Below are 6602 nucleotides of genomic sequence, written 5' to 3'. Positions count from 1 at the left end.
ATGAGGGAAAAGTGCCTGGCTGGGTTGCAAAGTATGGGGGTGGGAGTAATTGGTCAGAAGACCTGAGGTGGCCTTGTCTCCTCTCCTGGTCGAACCCCAGTACTGAATTTGGTTATGGATGCCACAGCTGAGGAAGACATTGCTATTCTTAGAATCCTCACAGGGTAAAAAGGCCCTGAGCTATGCCCGATTCATACCCAAAAGAAAAGCATCACAAGATGGCATACATCCAGGAGAAAATTGGGGCAGCTGCTTTGAATTCATGCCTATGAGAATCAATTGAATGAATTGTGTCCACGTTTTGGAGAAGAAAAGACTTGCAGGAGGAGATGATGAGGGTCCTTAAGTAGCCTCAAGACCTCCTGTGGAAGAGGGATCAGACAGGCAAGTTCACACCCCCCCAGGCCCACGGCAAACATTCTTCAGCCTGAGAAGGGCAATGGGGCTAGGAAGGCAGCGGGTGCTACCGACAGGGCACCAGAGGAGGGCACCAGCACCTCTGACTTCCCTGGGTTTGTCTGGCACTGACTGAGAAGGGATTCCTCACTGGTGGCTGAGACTAGCTCTCGGGTCATCACTAGCTTAGGCCTATTAAAGGGAGAAATGAGTGGGACTTGGCCAGGGAGTTGTGACTCTGTCCATGGACGGGTGTTTTCCCCAAGGAGTCTTATGTGCCAGGCTCTGCTGCCCGGGTGCCCGAGGTCTCGAGCACGGAGAACACCCTGATGATTCACAGCAATGACATGACTGCCATGAGGCCAGCAACAGCTGTGTCTTGGACAGCAATTTCTTGGCCCCATCTTTTCTCTGAAGGTGTTTCAGCATCTCAACTTGCAGACCTGAGACAGAGCCCTGCGTACCCATTGACCATCCTGACTCAGCCAGTGGGCTGAGAATGAGAAGGAAATGCACCCTGGGAAGAGGATGACCAGGAGCAGTCTGAGATGGGAATCATACTGTGTGCAGGGGTGGGGGAGAGAATAAGGGAAGGAGGAGGGGGAGGGGGAGGAGGAGGAGGAGGAGGAGGAGGAGGAGGCTGGACATAACTGAACAACAATAGTCTCTACTTCCCAAGGCAGTTGTGAGGAACAAATTAGACAATGATTATAAAGCACTTAGCATGGTGCCTGGCACACAGTAGGTGTCTGATAGATGCTGACTTCCCTCCCTTCTCCCTTTGTAGGTCTTTTCCATGAACTCTGGCTCTAAAAGTCTAGGATTCTAATTTACTTGACTCTCTCATCCTCCCCTGAGCATTAGACTAGAGAATCTTTGAGATCCCTCCTAGCTTTAGAGCTGTGATCCTATAAGCCTTCTCTTAGTTCCCACATTTATAAAAACAAAGGAGCCAGACTTGATGACCTTCCTCCTGTCCTCCAGCCTTCCCTCCCTCCCTCCTTCCTTCTCTCCTTCCTTCCTCCCCTTCCTTCCTTCTTTCCTCCTTCCCTCCCTTCCTTTCTCCCTCCTTCCTTCCTTCTCTCCTTCCTTCCTCCCCTTCCTTCCTTCTTTCCTCCTTCCCTCCCTTCCTTTCTCCCTCCTTCCTTCCTTCTCTCCTTCCTTCCTCCCCTTCCTTCCTTCTTTCCTCCTTCCCTCCCTTCCTTCCTCCTTCCTTCCTTCTTACCTCCCTCCCTCCTTCTTTCCCTCCCTCTTTTCTTCCTTCTTTCCTCCTTCCCTCCCTCCTTCCTTCTTTCTCTCCTTCCTTCTTTTCTCCCTCCCTCCTTCCTTCTTTCTTTCTTTCCTCCCTCCCTCCTTCCTTCTCTCCCTCCTTCCTCCCCTCCCTCCTTCCTTTTCTCCTTCCTTCTTTCCTCCATCCCTCCTTCCTTCCCTTCCTTCCTCCTTCCTTCCTTCTTACCTCCCTCCCTCCTTCTTTCCCTCCCTCCTTCCTTTTTTCTTTCCTCTATCCCTCCTTCCTTTCCTCTCTCCCTCCTTCCTTCCTTCTCTCCTTCCTTCCTCCCCTCCCTCCTTCCTTCTCTCCTTCCTTCTTTCCTCTATCCCTCCTTCCTTTCCTCCTTCCCTCCTTCCTTCCTTCTCTCCTCCCTTCCTCCCTCCCTCCTTCCTTCTCTCCTTCCTTCTTTCCTCTATCCCTCCTTCCTTTCCTCCCTCCCTCCTTCCTTCCTTCTCTCCTTCCTTCCTCCCTCCCTCCTTCCTTCTCTCCTTCCTTCTTTCCTCTATCCCTCCTTCCTTTCCTCCCTCCCTCCTTCCCTTTCTTCCTCCATCTACCCCCTTTCTTTGGGCACAACCCTTCTAGGCAGCAACCCCTGATGCCCTTTTCATACATTATCTCATTTGAGCTTTTTGGCAACTCCATCATAAAGGGATTACAGGTATTGTGATTTCCATTTTACACAAGAAGAAACTGAGTCTCAAGGCAATGAAGGGCCCTGGCCAAGGTAACACAACTAAATGTCTAGGGTAGGATTTGAACCCAGATCCTCCTGACTCCAGGTCTGAGCCTCTAGCCACTATGGCTAGCCCCATCCCTGGCCTGGAGCCTAGCACCTAGTAGCTGCTTAATAAATGCTGGCTGAATTGGACTGGTGGGATTCTCTCCAGGTAACAGACTGCTCATCATCAGAGGTGGCACCTCAGGAGGTGGTGAGATCCCCACTCAAGAAGGGACTTCTTCTGCATATGGATGGGTCAGAGATAAGGCCTCAGAGGTCCTGAACAACAGGCACGTTCTGCCATCACTGCTTTCTCCCCTCTCCCAAGACCTCTCCTCTCTAGGCACCACACCAGGTTCCTGGAGCTTCAACAGAGCCATCAGCCTCTCCCTTGTTCTGGGGTTCTCGGACCCCATCTCTGTCCCCGCAGGGCCTCAGTGCCCAAGAGAAGAGCCACCCCAGGACCTGGGAAGGGGCTGGACAAAAGCCTGGGAGCCAGGGCAGCTGTGAGGCAGAGAGGAGGGGCCTCATCCTTGGGGGCTCTGAAGCCAACCAGGCCCAGCCAAACCGATGCTCAGGGTAACGGGCCGAGTGTGCCAGCATTCCGATTAATCAAGCGTTTGTTTTCCTAGAATTTTCTAAGAATGGCAAACTGACTCAGGGCTGGCTTAACTTGTCGGCCCCTGTGCAGCTCAATGGGCCCATTGTTCCCTGGGAAAGCCGCAAACAGGGTTCCCAGAAAAGCACTGGAGCCCCTCGGCCTCAGGAGGGGGCGGCCCAGGAATGTTCTTTTCTTTTCTCCCCCTTTCTTTTTCCATGGATGGACGGATGGACAGGGCTGAGGGCTGAACAGCAGGAGACAATGCAGGACCCACAGAGCAGCCACAATGCGACAAAGCGAGGCTGTCTCAGCCCCAGCCCAACATTCCTGCGTTTCCACGGAGAAGAGCAAGCCCACATTCTGGAGCAAGGCCCTGTAGCCCACAGAGAGATGTCGCAATCGGCATCCAGGCCACAATGTTCCTGCCAGGGACAGGAGGGTCAGGCGCCATGCCCAGGAGGCCAGAGCCCACAGGAACCAGGCAAGGAGAGCTGGCCGGAGGCCCCCCAAGATGGTCAGCTGCAGTGTCAGAAGGGACAACCTTTGGGGCCATCCTCTCCAATCCCCTCATCTGTGAACTTTAGATTTACTATACCCTGCTTAGTCTAATAAAACAGGAATGTCTACACCCCTACTTAAGGATTAAGTGTTGAGAAGGATGGCCTATGACAGACATGTGCTGGTAAATGATAAATCAGAAATAACTGACAGACTTCTGGGCTGTCCTAAGTCAAGTTTAAGCTACCATTGGTACATGTGAGATGCAGGAAGTGATGTAAAAACTGTCTATATATTTCACATCACTTCCTCTCTCACTCTCTTTTTGCAGAGAGGTGGCTCTGGTGGCAGCGTGCTGAGGTCTTGGCATCTTGATGTGGAGGCAGCTATTGTCCAGGTTTGGCGGTGAATGTCCTTGATACACTACTGGGAGAAGCTTAGTAGCATAGTTCAGGTGAGGTGTTTTCTCTGAGCTCTCTCGGAGTTTAGGCTGATTCTTTCTCCTTTACCTTCCAAACACTATCCTCTTAGGAAGCCTCTAATCTTTGAAAAAACCTCGTGGTGGAGGTCTTTGAACTCCCCCCTGGCACAGGCCAGGTGGGAGAAATCCTATACCCTTTCCCTTTCTCTTCTCCTTAATTATTTCCCTCTATATTAATTAAAACACCATAAAATTTCCAAATTGACTTGGGTATTTTATTTGGGATATTCCTTGGAGACTAAATTAATTTAGATTAAGTCACAACCCTAAAATTACCCTTACACATCTTACACATGAGAAAACTTGAGGCCCAGGGAAAGGAAATGACTCACCCAAGGTCACACACCTAGGAGTACAGGAACTAATTCTAAAACAAGCAGGGACCTCAGAGGCCATCCTATCCAACCCTGTCATTTTTCATATGGGGAAATCTGAGGGCCAGAGAAGGGAAATGACTCACCCACGACCACACAAATAAGGCATATAGGAACCTAATTCTAGAACTAACAGGGCCCTCAGAGACCATTTCATCCATCCCCCTCATTTTACAGATGAGAAAACTGAAGAGGTTAAGTAGCTTACCCAATGTATGTAACACAGGCAGTAAGTAGCAAAGCAAGGATTTGAGCACAGGTCCTCAGAGTCACAACCCACTGTAAACCAGCATCATCACTCAGGCTGCTCTAAAATAGCCAGAAACCTAACATTTCCAGGGAATGGGCCTGGGCTTGTACCCCCTTCCACCTTGCCCAGGCTCATCCTCCCCCCAGTAAAGTCCCCACACTCGCCACCCAACCGGAGGCAGCAGGAACATCTCATGGTTTAGGTGCCAGGGAAGAGCTGGCTCCCATTTTCCCCAAACACAACCCAAGAGTCATTTTACATCAGAAGATGAACATGCAGCGAGGGGTCAGAACACCCCAGAAGGAATGGTTGTAATGGTGTTGTAACCCTCGCAGTACCCGGCAGGCAAGAGTGCCAGGCTTTGGGCACAGTCCTTCTGGGCAGCAGCCTCTGATGCCCCAGGATCAGGGTTCTTTCCTGCCTCCTTTGCTCCTGTCTTTGCTAATCTGCACCCAAGGGGTATCCCTGCAGGGAAGGGGTGACCCCAGGGAGACCAATCCCCAGCACAGGACTTACCTAGTACATAAAAGGCAATTAGCCAATGTTAGCTGAAGGACCAGAAGGTCTGTGCTCCAAACCCAGCTCCTTCAGGTACTGGCTGGCCTTGGGCAGGTTCTTCAACTACCCTGAACCTCAGTTTACTCCTTTGTAAAAAGAAGAGGTTGCAATTGACCAACGGTCAAAGGATATGAACAAGCAGTTTTCAGATGAAAAATCAAGGCTATCAATAATCACATGATATGATGTTCTAAATCCTTCTTGATTAAAGAAATGCAAACGAATGCTGAAGTACTGCCTGACACCTATTAGATTGGCCTATAGGATGACAGTATAGGAAAATGATAAATGCTGGCAGGGATGTGGCAAAACTGGCACACTAATGCATTGTTGGTGGAGTTATGAACCGATCCAACCATTCCAGAGAGCAATTTGGAAATTATGCTCAAAGGGCTATCACTCTGTGCTTATTCTTTGATCCAGTAGTACCACTACTGGGTCTGTATCCCAACAATATCCAAAAAAAGGGGGGGAAACCATTTGTACAAAAATATTTACAGCAGCTCTTTGTAGGATGAAGAATTGGATGTCGAGGGGATGTCCTTCAATGGGGGAATGGCTGAACAAACTGCGGTATAGGATGGTCATGGAATACTATTGTTCTATGAGAAATAGGAGCAGGAGGATTTCGGAAAAAGCTGGAAAGAACTGCATGAACAGATGCAGAGTGAAATAAAGCAGAACCAGGAGAACATTGTGCGCAGTCACAGCTACACTGCGGAACAATCAACTGTGACAGACTTGGCTACTCTGAGCAACAGAATGATGCAGGACAGCTCTGGAGGACGTAGAACTGGCGCAGAAGGATGCAGATCCGAGCAGACAATTTTTCACACTGGCTGATGTGGGTTTTCATTTGGGGGCGTGGGCTGTATGTGAACATTCCCTTATCACAGTAACCAAGAGAGTATGTTTGGCATGATACATGTATAACCCAGGTCAAATCGATTACCATCTCTGGGAGGGGGAGGGAAGGGAAGGAGGGAGACGATTTGAATCATGAGACATCAGAAAACATAGGTGGAAAATTGTTTCTTACGTGTAATTTGGAAAATAAAATCTTTTTTTTCCTTAATCCTTACCTTTCTTTTTAGAATCATTACTGTGTGTTGGTTCCAAGGCATAAGCATAGTAAGGGCTAAGCAGTGGGGGTAAAGTGACTTGTCCAGGGTCACACAGTTGGGAAGCGTCTGAGGCCAGATTTGAACCCAGGATGTTTTGATCCACTGAGACACCTAGCTGTCCCTAAAATATTTTTTTTAAAGAAGGGGTTGGGCATGGGGTTTCTCCGAGATCCCCTCCAGCTCTAAATATAATGTCCCTGTGATCCCCAGTAGGACAGAGATTCTACCCTAACCCTCCTTCCCTCAGGCTTCCCCCAAGAGCCATCTCCAAGGCTAAGAGGCTCCCAGGGAGATCTGAGGAGCCCCACCTGCCCACAGGAATGAATGATGAA

General features: G+C 49.7%; 1 protein-coding gene and 1 long non-coding RNA gene across 2 annotated transcripts in view; one reads left to right on the top strand and one right to left on the bottom strand.

The window, feature by feature from the left end:
• The window catches only part of LOC103103504 (uncharacterized), a 245804-nt gene that overhangs the window by 148153 nt on the left and 91049 nt on the right, over positions 1-6602 (bottom strand). The window lies entirely within an intron of this gene.
• On the top strand, positions 3786-6210 carry LOC130458177 (uncharacterized). The gene is made up of 2 exons (XR_008917264.1): positions 3786-3937; positions 5660-6210. It is a non-coding gene; the product is annotated as an uncharacterized LOC130458177 (long non-coding RNA).

Source organism: Monodelphis domestica, chromosome 3 (assembly GCF_027887165.1).
Source record: "Monodelphis domestica isolate mMonDom1 chromosome 3, mMonDom1.pri, whole genome shotgun sequence".
NCBI lineage: Eukaryota > Metazoa > Chordata > Mammalia > Didelphimorphia > Didelphidae > Monodelphis > Monodelphis domestica.
This window is presented reverse-complemented; position numbering and strand designations above follow the sequence as displayed.